Raw genomic sequence first — 22845 nt, forward strand, 5'->3', positions numbered from 1 at the left:
TGGCACTTACCATAATCTATCATCACCATGTCTGTTTACATAGTTATTGTCTCCTCTACTGAAATGCAAGTACCAAGGTCCAAGGGAAAGGAATTGGTTAATCTAATTGTGCATCCTCGGCCCCTAAAATAGTGCTTAGCATATAGCAGATGCTTAATAAATATCTGCATGCATGGGTGGATGAATGGATGGATGGATGGATGGATAGATGGATGGATATATATATATATATGTATTCTCATTTTTACATTAGTTAGATCTTCTATAAGACATTCTGGAAGTTTTTACTTTTTTAGTCTGCCCTTTTTAAGGCTGTAAGAAAAATACACCTCTCATCCACCCACTCTTATCCTCACATATACTGGCATTACTGATTAATTAATTATTACCATCACATCACTTTTGTCCTGTAATATTTTCATTCAAGGCAAGTGTAAATTCATTATGGAATTTTTAACCTTATTGTCGGTGTCTTGGAGAACAATTTCCACTGCAGCCCATTTATTATTATACTTTCCCTTAATAGTTTTTTCCCCCTCAAATTTAAATGTATTTTTCCCCTCCTCCAGCCCTATAGGGTTACAGGAAGGGAAGAGTCTGATGAGGAGGAAACCAGGGAAAGGCTCTCCTTCAGGAATGAGGGGCTGGAATAAAAAGTCACCAAAAAAAAATAAGCAATATCTTGGCCTCACCTGGTTCTCACAACATAGCTTTTGGAGGACAAGGGGGCCTATATCTTATTAGAAAAGAAATAAGGAGGTAAGCAGCCTTGTAGATTTTTCAAATGTCAACTCTCTTTCATTTCACTGGCATATTTCATGGTCAGGTACATTTCTTTCTTCAAATTATCTCTGAAATAGCAAGGACTAAGTCTAGTACTAGGAATAATAAATCCTGGCTTATCTTTAAGCTGTGAGATTTTCGAAGGAAAAAATCAGGACGGGGAGGTGGCGTGACTATGACAAGCAGAATTCAATTAAGTCTTGGAGTGGGTGAAAAATGAAAGGACCACCCTCTATATTCCGATCCTCAGAACCTTTTCTGTAATTTACTTCTATTTTTTTTCTCATTTCATTTTCCACGGTAATTAAATGTCTACCCAAATGTTGTGTTGACCACCCAGCATGCCTGGTTGCACTGTTGTTTAAAACTGTTTTATGACAGCTATCCCACGAAAGAATAAAATCACTAAATAGACTTGTCAGGAAGCATTACCTCCAGCTCATCTCTCTGCAGACCAGCTGGCCCCCTTTATAAGCTCTCTTACAATTTACTTATCCCTGCTACTCCCAAAAAATGAAACTGACTCGAAGGCATACAATGTACCAAATCACAGCAAACCTTAAGATACGTCAACATATGATCTAAAACAATGTTTTCAAACTTGAGCGGGCATCAGATCTCCTGGAGGACTTGTTACAACACAGATTTCTGGGCTCCAACACCAGAATTTCTGATTCAGCAGGTCTGGAGTGGGGCCTGAGAATTTGCATTGCTCACAAGTTCCCAGAGGATGCTGATGCTTCGGGTCCAGCGTTCACGTAAAGAATCACTGATATCGAAGAAATAGTCAAGAGACAATCTCGACGACGTGATTCTCTCAATTCACCCATCTCCACCTTGAAATTTCTCTTTATCTGCAATTATGTTTTTCTTCTTCACAAATCTAACTTATTTATCTGCCCACTTTAAGTTCCTTATAGTACTCAAAGACGCTTCCACAGCTAGTCACTGATATAAGTATTTTAAAGCTATAAGGAAGCTTTAGTATCATCTAGTTTTTCAATCAGGATTTCTCAGCTTCAACACTACTGACATTTGGGCCAGATAGGGGACTGTGCATTGTCATTTAGCAGCATTCTGTATCGACTAGATGCTAGTAACACACCCCTAGCCATGACAACGAAAAATGTCTGCAGACAATGCCAAATGTTCCCTAGGGGACAAAATCACCCCTGGTTGAAAACTTTTCTAGTCGAATGTATCTTTCATCTCTCCCTTTCTGTTGGGGTTTAAGGATGTAAATTATTGTGTCCCCTCCTGCATTTGGTCCAATTGAGACATAAAAATAGAATGCAGAAACATGGAGATCACATTATCACTTCGTTGCTGCTGAAGCTGGCTCCTGCCACACAGGAAGGAATGCTTCTCCTGGGAGAGGTTTGGGTTGTGATGAGCAATTGCCGAGGAAGCCCGTGTTAATCTTAGGATGGGCAGAAAATAACAACAAGTTCCAGGTGGCACTGCAGTGTCATAACTAAGACAGTGTCTCAACCTTGGATACATCCTGAAATCACCTGGGGAGCTTTAAAAATTGATTCCTAGACCCCACCTCAGACCAAATAGGTCATTTCTGGGTATGAGGCCAAAGCATCAGAAATTTCAAAAAGCTGCCAAAGTGATTCTAATGTGCACCCAGGGTGGAGAACTGCTGCCCAGCTAAATATATTGAGAAGATTTTGTCCCTCGTTGGATTTTCCTTAGAGGTACTGACAGTTCAACAGTCTGATAAAGAATCTATCTTCCCAGTAAGATTCTGGAGACTTTTTCAGCCAACTAGTCTTCAATATTCTGATGTGTAAATTATATAAACTTATTATAAAAAGCATAAAATATTTACAAGCCTCAGAGGAAGCTTCTTGGGAGAACAAATCATCTAAGCCAAGACCTTGAAGGTATGTAAAAAGGTCCAGAAGTTCAAGATTCATAGCCTTGATGATGCAGCCTTTTATTGTGGAGAAAGAGGCTCCAGGGCAAGATGTAAAGCTAGTGAGGTAAACAGAACTTTGTGGGTCATGTTAAGGATTTTATATTTTTATCCTGAGAGCAATGGAAGACACTGAGGGGTCCTATGCAATAGAGCAACATGATGATATTTGAATTCTTGGAGTCAGTAATCTGCCTATTTTGTGGAATTTGGATAGAATGAGGGCAAGGCCAAAAGCAGGAGATCTGGTTACAAGTCATAGCAGTAATCCAAGTAAGAATTACTTACTACAGAGATGACCAGAGCTTGATACCAGATTAGTTATTGGATGGAGAGAGGAAGAGGAATGTCTCAAGAATTAGTCCCTGATTCCTTGCTCAGCCACATGGATGGAAAATGGCACCATTCCTTAAGATCATACCATTGAAAGAACAGGAGTTTTGGAGTAGAAATGATGAGTTCAGTTTTGTACTTGTTAAGTCTTAGGTGTGTGGGGACCATCCAGTGGGCAGTTGACCCTGAATTGTCTCAGTTTTAGTGCTGAAAGTCCCACATCCCAGGAAACCATCACTGTTGGGAAAACCAGGACAGTTGGACATGCTGGCAGTTACCTATGTGAGTTTGACTCTCAGAAGAGAGAACTGGTCTGGGACATAAATATAAACATTGTTAATAAAGAGAGAGAAAGAGAGAGAGAGATTATGAACATACATGCACGTGCTCATGTATATGTGATTAAAAGAAACATATCAAAATAATGTCAGCAGTACACATTTCTCAGTGGCTAAATAAGAAAGCTATTTTTAAAATTGTTTTTTAGTTTTCTACCTTAAGAATGGGTTACTTTTGCAGCAAGGAAAAAGAAAACACTGGTTTTAAAAAGACACACAATTTTTAATATCCATGCCAATTTTCTATATTCACTTAGACCTTTGCCATTCCTATTTAAAAATTCAGAATTGAAATAACTATTTTTAAAAGTCCCAGCAGGTTTTCCTGGTGATAGGCAAAAATATCCTATTTTTATATAGAACATCAACGAAGTTAGAAAATAGACCGTAGATCAATTTGATTTATCTCCTCTTAAATCGTCGTACTTACTTAGGCTTACTGTAACACAGCAATAGAACAATCGCTTGGTGACATGATTTCAAACAGAGAAGGTCGCTGTCCTTCTATACTTTCATTAGTTTTCTAAAATGAGTTTATCATATGCCACATTTCTGCATTGTTCATTCTGTAATTACAACTCACACGACATGGTACTAAGTATATAAAGAAGCAGCATCTAGCTTCTTTGCAAAACACTTGGCCAATGCTTTTATCAGCTATTTTTTAAAATACGTGATCTAGGAATAATGACACTAATTCTACACTCAAGTGAGGACAAGAACAGGGGGCGAGGGGGCTAAACATGTTTTCTTGGATCCTATGGAAACTCATACAACATTCCTGGGATTTTGAAGCCTAGGACTCCTAAGACTCATGTGATAGAAACCCAGAGAGGAGACATGACTTGCCCTGGTCCACATAGCTCATTAGAAGCCAAATTAAGACTTTAATCTGCACTTACAAAAGGGAAAAGAGGATTAAGCCTTTATCGTGCACCTATTATATGCCAGTAACTATGCTGGGTACTTTCCCACATTTCATCCCCTCTAATCCACACAACAAAATTGCAAGGTTAACAAAGAAAAAAAAAACTGAACTGAAGCTCAGAGAGTTGAATATGCTCCTAAAAATTTACAGACCTCTTAAGGACAGAACCTGAAGCCCAGGTCTTGTTGATTCTAAAGCCCATCCGATATCTCCCGAAGGTCTCCTGAAGCCCTGTGGCCCTCTATCAGGACATATTCTCTTCGATAGTTCTACTTTCTGATGCTTGGGCTATATGGAGAATCAGGTTTAATTGCTTTCTCCAAGGCAGGACAAACACAAAATAGAAAATTTGTTTATCAGTCATTCTCCATGATTGAAGGGTGAGGGAAGAGGAGACATATCAAGGAAATTCCTGTGACTTAATATCATTCATCACATTTCAGGTAAAGTGCTGTTGCAGTGAACAGGCAGGAAACAGGAACTCAGGGGTTTTAGTGAGCTCGTTAGAAAATCCCAGAGAGCTTTATAGTATTTTAGACCTCTTGGGAGGACATCGCATATAGGTGGGAGAAATCTTGTTTAGGCACCTTGAATAGTTCTTTCTTGCTTTTCTTAGTCTAAAATCAGACATGCTAAAAATTCTCTTTTGTTTTTCTGCCTATTTTGTATGTACTATATGTATTTCCAAATGTTTCCCAACATTTTCTCTTCAGAGCCTCATCTAAGAAGAAGATAGGACAGGAATTTTTATTCCCATTTGGCAGATGAAGAAAAAACGAGATTTAGATTAAGTAATTTGCACAAGATATCACAGATAAGTAGCCAAGGTAGGAAGAGTAAGTAAGGAAAAGAGCTGTTGTTTGGAATGGTTTACAAATTTTTGATTATACGCTCCTATCAAAAATAGCTTCAACATATGTATATTGTATTAATTATATACCTTTACCATTATACTAATATAGCGTATGCTTTGTTTTCTATAATAGTGAAATTTTTTATAAATATGATAAAAATGAATATAAATGAAGTGCTAATATTTTCTTCCTTTATCTCAGTCATGCACGCACCCAGGTGTGTTGATTCCTGCCCTCTTTTATCCATGTCTTTGTGTGTTTCCCTCCACTTGACTATGGACAGAACCTATGACCTTCTAACCAATAGGTATGATAAAAGCGATAGGAAATCCTTCTTGAGTTTATGTTACAGTATACGGCAAAGGTGAGGATGTAATTAGATTCCTAATCAGTTGACACTGAATTACTGAAAAGGGGAGATTATCCTGGTGGGCCTGAGTTAATCAAGTAAACCCTTTAAAAGAAACTTCAAGGAACAGAGACCCTATCTTTTCATTGCTGGCTTTCAAGAAACAAGTTGCCATGAATTCTATATGCACGAATTCTGCTCATAGCCTGAAGGAGTTTGAAGGCAGATGCTTCCCTAGTCAGGTCTCCAGATGACAGTGCAGCCCAGCCAAACCCAGCTTTCAGCCTGTGAGATCTTGAGCAGAGAACCCAGCTAAACTGTGCCTGGACTACTGACCCACCAAAACTGAGGTAACAGATGTGTGTTCTTTAAGCCAGCATGTTGTGGTAATTTGTTACAAAGCAATATAAAACTTATATGCCAGGGGATGGTCTTTTGTACCCCCTTGGTTTTGTATACCTTATTTTCTAATCAAAGAATTTGAATACTTACCAAGCACTCTGCTCAGCACTTTACCTACAAGACCTCACTTAATTCTCCAAAAACCTTTTGGACTTGGTATTTTTTGTACCTATTCTGCAGGTGAGAAAACAAATTCAGCAGTATTGAGAAACTTGCCCCAGTTTCCACAGTCAGAAATGAAAGGCAAGGAACTTGAACCTCAGCTTGGAGCTGAGAATAAAGCCAGTTCTTCTCGCTTCCTTTCTTCTGTTGCATCCAAATGGCTTTACAGTATACTACAACATAAAACTAATTCCAAACTCTTTTATTTGTTAGGGTCAAGGCTCAAACCCAGACCAGCCTGACTCCCAAGCCCACGTTTTCCTACTATAAACCCAGCCTCCTCCAGGATCTTCATATTAGTATCATCATGTGTCCCTCTCCATAGAGCCAGAAGTTTGCTCCCTAAATCATTAGATGGGAAAAAAGGGGCAAACCAGGATCGGAGATAGTGGAGGGAAAGCAAAGGGCAGGCCTGATGACCAGACTTCTCTTCCTTCCAGTACCTATATGTCTTCCTCACCCCTCTTCTTCACCAGTTGGTACAGTTTTCAAAGTTCACTCGATAACCTGGTCCTGTTTGTAGGAATCAGCAAACAGTCTCTGTAGTGATCACTGGAATTGTTCATGGCATGTCCAGACTTGGGAATGTACCTGATGTGCTCCAAAGGGAATGGCTTAAGAGATGAGTCAGGAAACTCCAGTTTGCTGTTAGCTGTTTGCTTACCAGCATTCTCAGGCTCCATCTTTCATTCAAGCTGTCATTCATAATGCAGAACTTTCTGTCTGGCCAAAGCAGTGTCCTCACAGTGTCAGGGGCTATGTTACCATTCAGAATTTTCTCTGGATCTGAATAACGGTTATGAGACAATTGTGGGTAGAGTAGAAAGCCCCTCTTTTACTGTCTATTCTTTGAGGTTCTCCTCCTAAAGACTGGGGCCTAGTGGTGCAGATGACAGAATGATGCCATCTGTGGACCAAAGCTCTATATCATCAATGATTTCCAGGGTAGCAAAGACATTCCCTAGCAGCAATGAAGCTCAGAGATGATACCCAGCTGTTGTCACTGGCTACTCAGCCTGTTTCCTCATCCTGACATGCTTGCATATCTCTTTTTCTTCAACTTATCCATTCACTGCTGCTCTAAATTGCCAAAGAAAATTTCAAGGAATGCTAATTGCCCAGAGTTGAGATGGTTTCCTAACAAGAGATGCTGTCACTGTCCTCAGCAGGACTTGCTCTGTGAATTAAGCCCTGTAAAATTTATTGGACCTTAGGGACATGTGAAAGGTGTTATGAGGAGGTTTTTCGAGGACAAAATTTGACCTCATGAGTTCTTTGGCTGTTGTAATATGTAGGGGAAAGAATTTTCCCCATTTCACAGAATAGGTGGTTTCAATGAAAGTTAGCAGTAAAATTATCGAAAGCAAGTTTTGTTTTCCTCTGCATTCCATTTTATATTTAGAAATATGTTGCTGTGAAAGATGGAGAGAAACCCTTTGGCCTGACTCTTAATTCTTGGCACATTGTATGTTTTTAGAGAAATGTAACCAGAATCCTCCAATAGCCTCGCCTGATTTGCAATGAAAGGTTTTCTATTATTTTCCTTCAATTTTGTATGGTTTGTCACCTTTTTAAAATAGAATTTGTGTCCTTAGTAAATCACAGTGGGATTCTGACTGCTTTCTGCACAAAGTAACCCCGTACATTAAAAATTGGATACTCTGCAGCTATTGAAAAGAAAGGCTTTTCATAGGCAGGTTCTTTGGCTTCCTGAGTCTTTCTCCAAGGTCAAGGTCTGAGTTCTACTCAGGATTCTGAAACTCTTCTTTGTGCCTTTAGATAAATAACCATCCTGTGTTTAAATTGCATTATCTACAAAGCAAAGATGGTAATGCCTGCCCCTACCCACTTCTCAGTGACTTTTTTTTTTTTTAAGTCAATGAGAAAGTCTGAAAAGCACTCTGGATTGCTCTCAGGGACCTGTTATTTAAGAAATGCTTTCTTAGCAGTCAGACCTGCCAGACATATGCCACAAAGCCTCTGATTGTTGAGACAACATTTAAAAATGTTGAGAATGAAAAATCAACTCATTGATTTGTTTATCAAGAGTTCGAAATTTTGAGTCTTGTTTAATTTACATGATTAGGTAAGATACTTTATTTCTCTGGACCTCCATAATGGACATAAAGTAGTACCTGCTTCATAGAACATGTTGTAAGGATTAAAGGAGGAAATAAAAGCAACATACTAAGCTTAGTGGTCAAGAAGCATGAGCTAAATTTCCCATATTAGATGTTATGATAGATCTTTAAGATGTTTTTGTGGTCAGGAAAAAAAGGAAATGAAACGTGTTCTTTTAGGCACCAGCATCTCCTATAAAAAAAAAAAAATCCCAGGAAAAAAAAAATGACTAAACCTGAAAGATGGAGAGAAATTATCTATAATTAGTAACCAAGAAGCCTTCTGCATAACTAACTCTAGCTCTCAGTGCTGAAAGTCTAGTTTCATTTCAGGATAGGTGCAATGGTAGTTTGAACATCACAGATGGATAGCGGGTGGGTAGCAATAACAGAAATGGAATCCTGTGTCCTACCTGTATGGAGAACTTCTCCCTGAGCTGATTTCAGCCTTCAAGCTTTTTCCTATTTCCTCTACGCAGTGATTGTTTGGTACTCCCAGCATCTCTCCTGGTAATTGAGCCCCAGTTTAGGTTCATCAGAGGCTTTTTGTTGGTACATCATTCTCAGTCTCTTCTTCCTTATCTGAAAATTGTTTTTTATTGAGCTGCAGTTGAATTATCGAAAGCTGGAATAATTCTTGCTGTGGGGCTCTTCTTCCGAAGGAAGGAAGGAGGAAGGAAGACAGGAGGAGTGGGACGGGGGGGATGGGAGGGAGGACGGGAGGAGGGATGAGGGAGGAGGAATAGGAGGAAGTAAGGAAGGAAGTAAGTGAAGAAGAAAGAATCCGGATAAAGATCCTAATTTCTTTTCTTGGGCGTTCCTTACTTCCTTCCTTCCTTCCTTCCTTCCTTCCTTCCTTCCTTCCTTCCTTCCTTCCTTCCTTCCTTCCTTTCTTTCTTTCTTTCTTTCTTTCTTTTTCTTTTTCTTGCTTGCTTGCTTGCTTGCTTCTGTCTATTTGCAGCTTTCCAGACTTTAAATCATGCCCAACTTCCCTCACCTTCCTTGATGATGCCCCTCTTATATTTATGCCAATTGTATCTGGAGTCCACCGCATTTTCTTTATCCATTCATCTATCAATGGACACTTAGGCTGTTTCCATAAATGAACATGGGACTGAAGATATTTGTTTGAGTTAGTGTTTTTGTTTCCTTTGGACATATTCCCAGAAGTGGAATTGCTGGATCATGTGGTATTTTTATTTTTAACTTTTTGAGGAACCGCTGTACGTTTTCCATAGTGGCTACACCGATTTACATTTCCACCACAAGTGCACAAGGCTCACTTTTCTCCACATCCTCACCAACATTTGCTATCTCTTGTGTTTTTTTCCCCATAAGAACCATTCTAACAAGTGTGAATTTTAATTTACATTTCCCTGATGATTAGTGAGGTTAAGCATCTTTTCATATACCTGTTGGCTTTTCAATAGTATCTCTTAAAACATAGCTAGAGATTCTTTAAACCTCAGTTTTTTCACATTAATTCATAAAGAACATTGCTTAAACTTTCCTTCCTATTCTCTGATCTCCCCTCTAGTTATAAGGTATAGTCAGGCTCAAGAACAACAATATTGACAGAGTAGGCTTAAGGTAGAAGTAATCACATTTACTCAATCGAAAACATTCACCTCAAGAATGGAGATGAGCAAATGACGACTGGCCCCTCACCTGGGGACTGAGATTTAATTGTCCCTGGAATTGCTTTGCTGGCTGAAGTTTAACCAAATTGGATTGTAATCATCTAAGTGAGTTTGATTACTTACTTTCTTCATTGGTGCTGACAGCTCCACCTGGGGAAATGATCCAAAGTGAAACACTCTTTCTAATCTAGATTTCCTATGGATAAAGCTTTGGCAAAATATTTGCCAATGTTGGCATTTATATCTTCTGAACTTATTAAGTCAGTTAATGGATGCTCTGAGTTCGCAAAGTTCAGATTATTAAATGTACTTCCAGAATCTTAGAGATGAATATGCCTGTTGGTAGGGAGGGTACTTTCTTACACCAAATAAAGTGCAAGATCAAGAATAGGAGAAGAAGCTGTCATTCAATGTACTAAGGGTTGTGGCATAATCTCCAACATTAATTGAGGTCAATATGGTTAATTATAGTAATTCTCAAATATAAGACCTGAAGCATATGCAAATTATTTTAGCCTCATGGTTCTAATTTTAAACAATTATTCTATAAAAAGCATCATAGCTTTTATATTTATATGTAAAATGTTCAACGTAGATGAATGCCTCTATGAACAACAGAACAATCTACATAATGAAATCCTCAGCACGTTTTAAAAATAATGTTACCAAACAAAGGTTTAGGTAGGGTGGGTTGGGGGGTAAATGTTGAACTAAAATCATCTGAAAATTTTTTTCTTTTGTTCAATTTTCTCTTGGTTTATTCTGTTTTTAAAAAAATTCAAGTTGAAGATTTGTCTTATCAATTTTTAGCCTTCATTATTAATATAAACATTTAAGGCTTTAAATTTTCATTGAAGGATCACTTTAACCACATCGTACAAATTCTGATATTTTGTATCTTCATTGTCATCTAGTTCCAAGTTCTTTTCAGTTTTCATTATTTTTTCATGAGTTATTTAGATTAGTGAATTTTTAAAATTAGATATATGTGGATTTTTTTTTAAAAAAAATCAATTTTAAACTTAATTGTAGTAGTCATAGACCATGGTCTGTCTTATCCTAATTCTTTGAGTTTTTTGAGGCTCACTTTAGGGCCTAACCTTTGGTCAATTTTCATAAAGACCTTTCATAAAGATTTCATAAAGATAAATCTATTTCCTCTACATTAGAATGGAGACCTATGGCAAGTGTGGTAAAGGTGGAAAGGTGAATGAAATTGTAAAGGAGGGGCAAGGGTGGAAGCAAGGATACGGTTAGGAGGCTATTGTAGTAATTTACGAAAGAGTTAGTGGCATGGACTGGGGAGGTAGTAGTGGAAATAATGAGATGGAATTGCATCATTTTATTTTTAAAGTAAAATCAATAAGATTTCCTAAAGGATTTAATGTGGAGTGTGGGAGAGAGAAGTCTTCACTGTGCAACTAACTGGAAAGGAAGGATGCCATTAACAGAGAGAGGGAGGACTGCAGGTGGAGCGGGTTTGGGGTGAAAGACTCAAATAGAGAATAAGTGTTAAACACCCAAATGGAGAAGTAGAGCAGGCAGGGGAAAGGTTTGGGGAGTTTTTCGCTTACTGGTGGTTTTCAAAGTCATAAAAATAGCTGAGCTCACCTAAGGCAATGTTTCTCAATTGAGGGTGATGTGGGCAGGTGCTACTAACATCTACTGGCATCTAGTAGACAGGTGCTGCTGAATATCTTATAATGCACAAGGTCGTCTCATCACAACAAAGAAATATCTGGCCTAACATATCAATAGTGCCAAGGTTGATAAAACATGACCTAGAACACGAGCATAGCTAGAGAAAGAGAAAGTACTCAAGAACTCAGCTCTGAGGCACTCCTTACTAAGAGTTCAAGGAGAAAGAAGAAACTGTCAAAGAAATCAGAGTACGTATACCTAGTGATATTGGAAGAAAACCAAGAGAGTATCATATACTAGAAGCCAAGTATAGAAAGTGTATTAAAGGGGAGAACCTGATCAGCTAGCTATATCAGAAGCTTCTGATAAGTCAATGAGATGAAAACTGATATTTGACAGTTGGATTTTTCATTGTGGGGTCATTGACAGGACCGTGTTGACAAGAGCATTTTAGCAGAGTGGTACTGGCAAAAGGCCACTGAGTAAGTTGGGCAAGGTAACTAGTGTCTTTTTTTTTTTTTTAATGCCTACAGCACCTGGTCTTCTTAGGTGGTCTCCCATCCAAGTACTAACCAGGCCCGACCCTGCTTAGCTTCTAAGATTAGATGAGATCAGGCACGTTCAGAATGGCATGGCTATAGTAACTAACATCTTTTGAGTTTAGTTTCCTCACTCATAAGGTAAAGATAATAATCTACTTCATGGAGTTGCATGAGATAATGTGAACAATGTGTAAATCACCTAGCACAGAACTGGTGAATAATAGGTACTCAGTAAATGTAAGTTCTCCTTCCACAACTTTCCCATTCATTCCCAACTTCTCTCCTCCTGCACCCTGACCCCAACACACACAAACCTACTGCTTTAATGCTTTCTCATACTATTAGAGTATTTCCCATACTTTATCATACTTTCCAGGTACTATTAGGTCCTAAATGAGGCAATTCTTTATTAAAACACACTTAGTGATGGGAACCACATTTCAATTATCCCTTATTATGAACTGAAAAAAAAAGTGTGTTAATAATTTGAGTTTTTCTATATAAGGTGATTAGAGTGGGAGAGAAACAAGTAACAATTTAAAAATATACAGAATCGCAAAGTAGTTTCTCATGAAGTTAAGCATTACATTGTTACGCTGTATTATGTATGAAGTCTTTCTACAGTTTTGGAGCCATGCGAACCTAAAACAGTAGCCTCATTCTTTAGGTCTCTTAGAGCTTCACACATTTTTCCCACACAAAACTCCCATATTCTAAGCTCTCAATCAAAGCGAAAAAATCCTTAGTGAGATGTGTCAAAGGATACCAATTTGGGTAAATCTAGAGAGGTGGAAATTCATTCTTTAAAATCTTTTACTCTGGAGTTTTTCAATGACTGTCTTCTCTTGGGACTCAGAAAAAAAAATGATTATATTAGTCTAATGCTTGCGCAGTAACTTTATAAAAATGAATTTAATTTCAAAAGGTCAGAGGTAGTCGTATTATGGAAAAAAGATATCCAAAAAGATGTCATTCTGCATTTGATTCTAATTTCCACAGAACTAGGTGGCCTGGAAGGTCATCTAAGTAATGAGATTTTGTGCTAATTCCACCGTTAGCCACACAGTGAGCTTTTATTCCAAGAGGCTCATAACTGCTCTAGGAGCTCAGAAGGCTGAAGAGGAATTCTCCATGACTTACGGCTTTAGATTCCCTGACTCAGTCCCAAGTGACTCTCAGGTAGCTTAATTCTCACATCTGCCAAGTCCTCTAAGAGAGGTTTTAATTCATCTCTCTATATCCTCTGTATTTTACTTCATCTCTGCATCCTCTGTATTTTTATTACATTTTATTACATTTTACTCAAATTCTGTGTATCAAATATCAGGCCACATTATACAATCTATCAATGACATGTTACTGTTGCTTTTGGTCAGTACTGGCCAAAAGAACATTTTATGATAATGGAAATTTTATATATATCCATATATATGTATATATATATATTTCTGTTTTTTCTAATATAGTCCCCACTAGCCACATATGGCTCTTGAGCATTTGAAATGTGGCTGATGAAATGAAGATATCAATTTTGAATTTCATTTAATTTTCAGTTTTAAATTTAAATAGCTATGTGTGGCTAGTCGCTACCATATTGAACAACAAAGGTATAAGTTAAATTCTTTCAGAAAGGATTTACATTTGTTTCTTGCACTCATTTGAGGAATGACCAATTCTAGACTCCTTTAAATTAAATTCTCTGCTGACAGCTTTTTTGGTCTGCTCTGGTAGTGTGATTTCAGATCATAGCCATAAGCGAATATCAGCTTTGGCTCAAATTCTCAGAAGAGAATTTTCTTTTCCTCCCTCCAACCAGTGCCAAGATTGAGACATGTAAAGTCTCCTGCTGTCCCTTGCTACATAGTGGGATTTTCATCTCTCATTAGTTCTTACTCTCAAGGGTGAGCCTAGAGTCCCAGCATTATGCAGAAATAGATTCCTAATAATCTCCTCATCTTAGGTGTTGCTTACTTACATAGTGGAACCTAAAATAATGGTGCTTCCTTCACTCAATGACCAATAGATACATGAAAAGATGCTGAGAGCATCACTAATCATCAGGGATCAAAACCACAATGAGATATTACCTCACACCTGTTAGAATGACTATTACCAAAAAGGCAAGAAATAATAAGTATTAGTGAGACTGTAGAGAAAAGGGAACCCTCACACACTGTTGATGAGATTGCAAATTGTTACAGCCACTATGGAAAATGGTATGAAGATTCCTCAAAAAATTAAAAATAGAACTACTATATAATCTAGCAATTTCACTTCTGGGTATTTATTTAAAGAAATCCAAAACACTAATTCAAAAAGATATATGCATCTCCATGATCATTGTGGCATTATTTACAATAGCCAAGATATGGAAACAACCCAAATGTTCATTGATAGATGAATGAATAAAAGAGTTGTGGTACACATACACAATGCAATACTATTCAGCCATAAAAAAGGAATGAAATCTTGCCATTTGTGATAACACGGCTAGAACTCAAAGGTATAATGCTAAATAAAACAAGTCAGAGAAAGACAAATAACTGTATGATTACTTATATGTGAAATCTAAAACAAAACAAACAAAAAAGAACTCATAGATAGAGAACAGATTGGTGGTTGCCAGAGGTGGGAGGTAGGAAGTGGGCAAAAAGGGTGAAGCAAGTCACAAGGTACAAACTTCTAGTTATAAAATAAAAAAGTCATAGGGGTGTAATTGAAGAGAGGGAGAGGAGAGAGAAAGAAGGTTAAATAGGGCCATAGAGTTTGAGCATTTCTTAAGATAATGTTTTTATAACCCTTTAGAGGTTTTGGGGAAGGGGAGCTTAATGCACTGCTAACTTATGTTTTAATTAAAGAAAAGAGGAATTGGAGAGGAAGTGTGTGTGTGTGTGTGTGTGTGTGTGTGTGTGTGTGTGTGTGTATTCTGGTACAGTGCCCAAGAAGGGAAAGGCTTATGCTTGGTGTATCCTTCAGCAGAGTCCCGGCAGGTGTATCCTTCAGCAGAGTCCCGGCAGGAAAGAGATGGTGAGCCATAGAAAGATGGGACAGTGTCTCTTTTGCCCTGGCTTCTTGAACTGAGCTAGAGCCCTGTTTATACAGGATGCCACTAAAAGCTAAAGACACAGTTTTACGAGCATCTTTATGGGCTTCTGTGCACAAGAAATACAGCTTTGGAGTCCAGCTAACAAGCACAAGCAAAGGATTTCTTTTTTCACTTCCACAAAACCCCATCCTGCTCTGGCCTCCCACATCTTGCAACTTTGTGAACTTTGAGGGCCACTTTTTTTAATGAATATGTCATCCTGGATACCAATAGCAGTTTCAATCATAAGATGTCCTTAAATGCCTAAGGAGGAACCTGTACAAGAAAGGAAAAAAGTGACTATATCCCATATGGATAAAGCTGAATGGGTCTGTTTCTGGGTCCAATTAGAGACTATAAGATACTTTGGATATGAAGTGACTCTGGAAATGACCATAATTTCTACCTAAACACATGTATCTCATCTCTAACTGGATTTTACTAATAATATTTTTTGAACCTCACTTCAGCTGAGGAGTGGATGAGAACTGGGATATTTAATCATGAGAGAGACACAAATAAAGGAAAAAAAATAGAGTTAGTCCTTCCCCAGATTGAAACTGAAATTTCAGAGAAAAATAACGATAATTTCCCTTTTCATCTAATCCACTCATTTTATTCAGAAGATGTAAAAAATGGGGAGGCAGTTTGAGGATTCCTGGAAAGCCATAAGCCTATTGGACCCAAAACATAAAGCTAGGATATGTGCAGAGTTTATTTTTGTTCTCTGGGTTGTTGGACATCAAAATAATTCATCTGCCCCAGTAGGGGTACCTTAGGCATTTTAGACAGAGAGCACTGGCCTTGGGTGAGAGGTCTTGGGTTTGAATCAATTCTGTCAAAAACTATGCCACCTTGGTGAATTCACTTAACCCATCAAGCACAATAACCTTGTCCGAAAATGGGATATGATATACCTCTGAGCCTCACAGAGTTTTTGTATTATCAAATAAGATAATAGTAACCCACTAAGAGCTCTATGAATGTAGGAGGAAACAGCATGTTTTAAATAGGGGCAACCTGACATGAAACTTTATTTCATTAAAGAAAGTAAAAAATACAAATAATGTTCAACTTCTAAAAAATTACTGCAAATTAAGATCTGTAGTCCAGATCTCTCAACTTACTTGAATCTACTTGGACTTAAGGTTGAATTGACTGTATATAGTAAGCTCTGTCAGTGATAAAAGGGAATGAAAAGAATATGGAAAGTTAGCAGATGTTCTGAAAAATAGAATTGTTTGTTATTACACTTGTGGCTCATTATTCTGCTATTAAAAAGAAAAAAAATTGAGGAAAGGACAAAAAGTGACTCTTAAGAAAGGAGTCTACTTTATTTAGGGAGAAAATAAGGCCTTTTATTTTCCTGTGTGATGGCAGTCTACTTCTCCCCAAGGTATGACCCTAGAAGTCTCTAGGGGCAGCCACAATTCCTAGAAATCTCAACCCAGATCTCAGCAGCAGCAGCTAGGATAATATGAGTCCCATGATTAAAAAGAGAAAGTTATGTTCCAAGGACAGACATAATAAGGGGACATGGCCACGGGGTGGAAAGCCTCAGCAAAGTTGACAAGTAAGGTGGTAAGTGATGGTCAGAAAGATGTCTCAAATCAAAATTTAAAAATCCATATGGATTCACAGTAGAACAAAATAGAACGATAGCCAAGCTGACAGAAAAAAAAAAAAAACTCAGAATGACATGTAGCAGAAAATAGAGCAAGGTCAGGCACCCAAAATTATGGTGAGAAAGGGGCAGACCTGCCAGAGTTAACGGTCAGGGCAAGTGGGTAAATTAATGCCATGACAACTAGAAAGAAAAAGAACTGTACTCTCTTCACTTTTTATCCACAGAACCTAAGGTGGTACCTAATATAGAGTAGGTGCCCATCAACTGTGAATGGATGCATAAGCCCAGCAAACAGATGTAAGATATTAGAAACTGGCCTTTCTAATTGAGCCAACCGACCACCTAACCCAGTGGTTCTCGAACTTGAATGTACAGACAAATTATCTTGGGATCTTGTTTAAATGCAGATTGTGGTTCAGTCGATCTGGGGTGGGGCCTGAGACACTGCATTTCTAACACTTGTGACTGCAATGCTGCTGATATACAGAGACATGGATCCACACAACAATTTGAGTACCAAGGGCTTTGACTCAGCAGTTTATACTAGCTTTTTTTAATGTAGAAATCAATTTCGAGAAGGAGGACTGACTGCAAAAATAAGAAGAGCATCTTCCAGGAGTAAGGAAGTGAGGTTTGGACCAGAATGACAGTTTTTTGTTTTGTTTTGTTTTGTTTTAATTAAAATTATCGAGGCAACATTAGTTAATAAAATAGAATAAGTTTTAAGTGTACAATTCAACAATATCTCATATATATATATAGATTGCATTTTGTGTTCACCACCCAAAGTTAAATTTCCTTCCGTCACCAAATACTTGACCCCTTTTACCTCCATCTACCTTCCCTCTCCCCACCTTCTCTTTGGTAACCACTAATCCACTGTCCATGTCCATGAATCTCTATTCGTTTGTCATGTTTGTTTGTTGCTTTCAGTTTTATATCCCACATATGAGGGAAATCCTTGAGAAGAGTGATTTGGGGAACTTTCCTGGTACAGTGACTGCCTACAGCCCAGTCGAGATTCCAAGGCAGTGATGCAGAATCAACCCCAACGTGACTGTGATGAGATTCTGTCCTAGGACAAGCACCTTCAGCACTACAGACAGAGGCAAATCCCTGTGGACACATACTTCTTTGATTTTAATATGGACTTACAGATCATCTCCCTTTGATCATCTCGCTGCTAGGCAGAGGACAGTCATTTCTGACCCATCATATCAAGTGTCCAGTTATGTCTCCCTTTCCTTATGTTATAGGGCTGTTTCCTGCTGTGCTTATGCATAGAGGACAACATACTCCTTTTCCCTTGGGCAGGCATTGCCATATATATTACTGGAATTAGGCACCCAAATATCAAACAAGTTATCCAGGATGCATCTCTAGCTCCTATACTGTTTGATACTGATTATCTACTCTGCTTTGGTACGTCTCCTTCAGCTATTGGCTGTCATCTGCTCATGTCTATAGGAGTAGGAGGTGACCTTCAAGACTTTTAAATGAGACACACTTTAGGACAAGAATCCATGATATGTTTCATGCATAACAATCTTAAGGTCATGTGCAGATGATCTTGTCTAATTTATTGACAAGATTAACAAAATCAAACTGCTGCTCTTCCTGGTATAGAATAGCAAGTAAAATCTCCTTTGTAGCAGGGAATTAACTGCACTCCCTAAAACCAAAATCGAGGGTAAGGAAGTTAAGATAAAAGGAGATTTCTGAAAACAGTGAAACCAGGCAGCATACAACAACCAGACCTAGGGTGGATGACCATAAATAAGAGACTTTCTCTGAGGTATAGACAGTCATGAGACATAGTCCTCAGCTATGGAAGCCAGTTGATTATCATTAGGAAAGGATACATTGGAATGCAACATCCAGACACATGCCATCTAATGACCTAATTTCTAGCAAACATTTATTCTCAATTCATCAGACTGAGATTTGTAGACAGAAAGGTTCAATGAGGGAGATTCTCTGAAGTTGGCCATGAAAGCTAAAATTTCTAAGAGATAATGGCCTATTACCTGAAATAGTAGCATCAGGAAAAGTAAGAGGAAGTGACCATAGAAAAGGTTTTGAGATATGGGGCATTGTCACTGGCAATTATAAAAAATAGAAACTCCAAGGATCTCACAATCAAGGGAAGAAATTAGGGCTTTCTGCCCAATGATATTTCTGAGGAAAAGTCAATATCATAGATTTTTGCACTTGGGTTTTAATTTGACCCTCATGCTGTCTTTACCTAAGGATCCCACTTAGCCATGAAAGTCTTCCTACTCAACATGAAAATACCAGACAAAAGCCATTTTTGGATGATGTATTAGTTTTCTATTTCTGCTGTAACAAATTACTACAAACATGGTGACTTAACAGAACAGAAATTCATTATCTTACGGTTCTAGAGGTCAGGAATCCAAAACAAGTCTTTCTTTAAGTTAAAATAAAAGCATCAACAAGCTGCATTCCTTCTGGAAATTCTAGGGAAGAATCAGTTGCCTAGCTTTTGGTTCTACAGGCTGCCTGCCTTCCTTGGCTCATGGCCCCTTTCCAGCAATCACATCTCTCTGACCTCTGCTTCTATCATCACGTTTTCTTCTTTGATTCTGACCCTCTCATCTCTCTTTTAAAGACTCTTGTGATTACATTGGGGCTACCTGGACAATCCAGGATAATCTAACTCAAGAGCTTTAATCACATCTGCAAAGTTCTTTTTCCCATGTAAAGTAACAATATATTCACAGGGATTAGGATGTGGACATCTAACATTCATGGTATTAGGATGTGGAACCATTATTCTGCCTACCATAGGTAGTATCTTTACTGAAGGCCAAAAAATTAGCATTTATCTGGCCTACAGCTGGTGGGTAACTCAGGACTGAAGAGCTCAGGAAAAATGGCTCACTAGGCTAAAAGGAAAAGGATTCACTCAGCACAACTTGTCAGTTTAAAACCTTTAAACATTTTTACATAATTTCTTGCTCCAAGAAACCGTCTCTTTAAATCATTTCATTGTCATACATCATCATTATTTTTTAAGTCAACCAAACAATTAATGTTTGTGTTCTGAAAACTGGGACATGATAGTTGGTTACTCACCCAGAAATTCTTGCATTTCTTTCCACCTATGAATATTATGAAAATCACTTCCAACACATTATACAACCAGATCAGTGTACCTGCATGCTGCATGCGCTAGCTGAAGCTCTCCTGGGGTGCTCACACCCAAGGGAACATGGTGGAATGGCCATTCACTGTTTTTGCCCCGGTTAGAAAAAGCCTTTGTTGCAAAGCAGGAGTTTACAACCTACAACATTTTGGACAGAAAGTGCTGATCAGGAATTGAAGCCTTCGCTTTCCTGCTATCAGTCTAGTCCTGTCAATTCTACCTCCTTAATCTCTCTCTACACCATTTCTTTCTTCAACTTCATGCCAGTTGTCAGGGTTGTGCAATACATTGTAGGGTTTCCTAAAATGACCTGATCCTAAGAACCACTTAGGGTGTATATTAAACATGAAGATTCCCAAGTGCCTCACTTAGAAATTCAGATTCTAAGTCTTGCCAGAGGCCTTGGAATCTATGTGTATAATAAACACCCCCAAGTGATTCTTATTATCTGGTGAGAATGGGCAAGACTGGCAGAATGAAACAAGCTGAGCTTGGAAATTAGGCACACCTTTGTATGAATATTTTTCAAGTTGGTGAACTTAGACAAGTTACTTAGTTTCCCATGACCTGTACAATGAAGAGTTCAGGGGCTGTTTGAAGAATTTAATAGGATTGTGTGCACATTTCACTGTACACAGAGTCCAGAGTTCAATTACTGTGAATTATCTTCTCTTTCTGCTCTTTATACTTCTCTGCACAGTACCTGCCATATTATGTTTTTCACAGCTGGGGGATGTTGACTGATCTACAAATGTCATAAAAGGACAACTAGCAACACTTGGTTAATTTCTCTGCCAGGACCTTCCCTACTGACCTAGTGTCAACTTAATCATGTAATTATGTGGGCTTTTGGAGTTCTCCATACTACACTGATTCCTTTTGTTCACAAGAAAATGTTCATAAAGGTTCTCCTTCCTTCTCAGCACCTAGATGCACAAAGAAAACTAATCTTTCCCCACAATTATGTCAACCATAGTTCTAGGAAGTGCCTCGAGGTGTGCTTGACTTTTATTCTACAAAAAAAAAAAAAGAAGCGTGACAATTTTACTACTCAGCAAGCTGAGATTATAAATGAATCCTATATCCCTATAGGCTAGAAAGTTCCATCACCATTCTCAAGGTCTTGTGCCTCCCTGCAGCAGGACAACCACAGGCATGTATCCATGTGCCACATGCTGCATGCTATTGTGATATCTATATATACATGTAGATAGACATATATATTTAGCACATGCTGTGTGATTAGCTAGACTATAAGGACCATTTCCATTTTATTTTTGGCAATTTTAGGCTTGGTATAAACTGAGAAGCAATTCTATTTCTTAGTGGCTCCAAAGACTCTTGGGATATTATGACTAATGCCCTATTTTATTCTCTTCCTTGGCCACTTGTCTCAACTCTCTTTTTCTCTTTAAGGTAATGGGAGAGGGTTTAGAATGGTGATCAGGCTCTCTACTACAGATTGCTGGAGTCTATTCTTGCCCAAACCATTGAGATCTTTTTCTCTATATACTTCTGACTGCTATAGCAAAGTTTCAAATAGCAAAGCCTCTAGACCAGCAGCATCACCTGAGCACTCGTTAGAAATGCAAATGCTTGAGCTCCACCCCAAATACACTGAATCAGAAACTCTGAAAAACGATATCCAGAAATCTGTGTTTTAAAAGCCTTAGATGATTCAGATGCATTCTAGTTTGAGATTCATCACACTATTAGCCATTTTCTATCTATCGGCTATCTCCTTAAAGCAAACCCATTATACACCCAATTTCTAATAGCTTAGAGTACCACCAACATGTCTGTAGAATGTTTAGGAATCCTCCTCACCATCTCACTGACCTTATTTTAATTCTCTTTTCCCTCTGATTTCCTTCTCTCCATCCTCATGCACATCTCACTCTCCATACCTCCTTTCTCCAAACTTTAATGTATAATAAACTAAAGAAGGTGAAAGTCACCCAAGAGATAATCTAAGACAAGCATGACAGTGGCATCATCTCAGTTCTGAGAGTTCTGAGCCATTAATAGTAGGCTACGTAGACTGCCATGTTGAGCACTATTTTGAGATCATATCCAAGTTTAGTAAAAACTCCATGAAGGATTACTGATATGTACTACTAAGGTTATAAAGGGAAAGCAGCAACAAAGTTCCCAATAAAAGCTTTGCCTGATCTAAACCATGACCTCATTTCTAGTGAAGGAGACTGAGGCCCAGAAAAGGAAGTGACTTGCTTAAAGTCACACAGCTAGTGAGTGGTAGAGCTGAAACTTAAAACCAGAAACCATATCCAATAGTCTTCTTATAAGACCCCATGGTCTTTCTCTTTACTCTTCCTTCTTCTCTTCATTTCTCCTTCTTTTAGCTCCTCATCACCGTTGTAGACTTTTTGCTAATCATTAACATAATAACCTTTACCATAAATGAGTAAAGGAAATGAGAGAGGTGCTAATCAATAGATTGAACTTCTTGTTAGTGAAAAGTCTTAGAGAGAGGATAGGCAAAAATCAATGGTTTCATAGTGTTCCATTGATTTCCCTTGTCAATCTCTCTTACCACGTGAAAACGAATATGTATTTCTTTTTTTCTTTCCTTGTTTCTCTCCCTTCCTTCCTTCCTTCCTTCCTGCCTTCCTTCCTTCCTTCCTTCCTTCCTTCCTTCCTTCCTTCCTTCCTTGTCTCCTTCCTTTTTTTCTTCCTTCGTTCTTCATTCCTTCCTTCCTTTATCAACAAATTTTTGTTGAGCATATACTAAGGCCAAGCATTTGTATAAGCTCTGATACAGCTGTTAATAAAATGAACAAAATATATTCCCACTTTCATGGACCTAGAATTTCAGTATCAGAGACGGACAGGAAACAAAAAAAAAATAGCAGAATATATGGCATTTCAGGTGGTAATAAGTCTTACAAAGGAAAATAAAGTAGGCAAGAGAAATAGTGAGACAGAGA

The 22845-nt window shown here is 38.2% G+C and overlaps 1 protein-coding gene and 1 pseudogene across 4 annotated transcripts in view; one reads left to right on the forward strand and one right to left on the reverse strand.

Moving 5' to 3' along the window:
• The window catches only part of CPNE4 (copine 4), a 409148-nt gene that overhangs the window by 312410 nt on the left and 73893 nt on the right, over positions 1 to 22845 (forward strand). The gene's annotated exons all lie outside the window — the stretch shown is intronic.
• LOC118602407 lies at positions 11999 to 12117 on the reverse strand (annotated as a pseudogene).

The sequence above is a fragment of the Rousettus aegyptiacus genome, unplaced genomic scaffold (genome assembly GCF_014176215.1).
Source record: "Rousettus aegyptiacus isolate mRouAeg1 unplaced genomic scaffold, mRouAeg1.p scaffold_m13_p_4, whole genome shotgun sequence".
Lineage (NCBI taxonomy): Eukaryota > Metazoa > Chordata > Mammalia > Chiroptera > Pteropodidae > Rousettus > Rousettus aegyptiacus.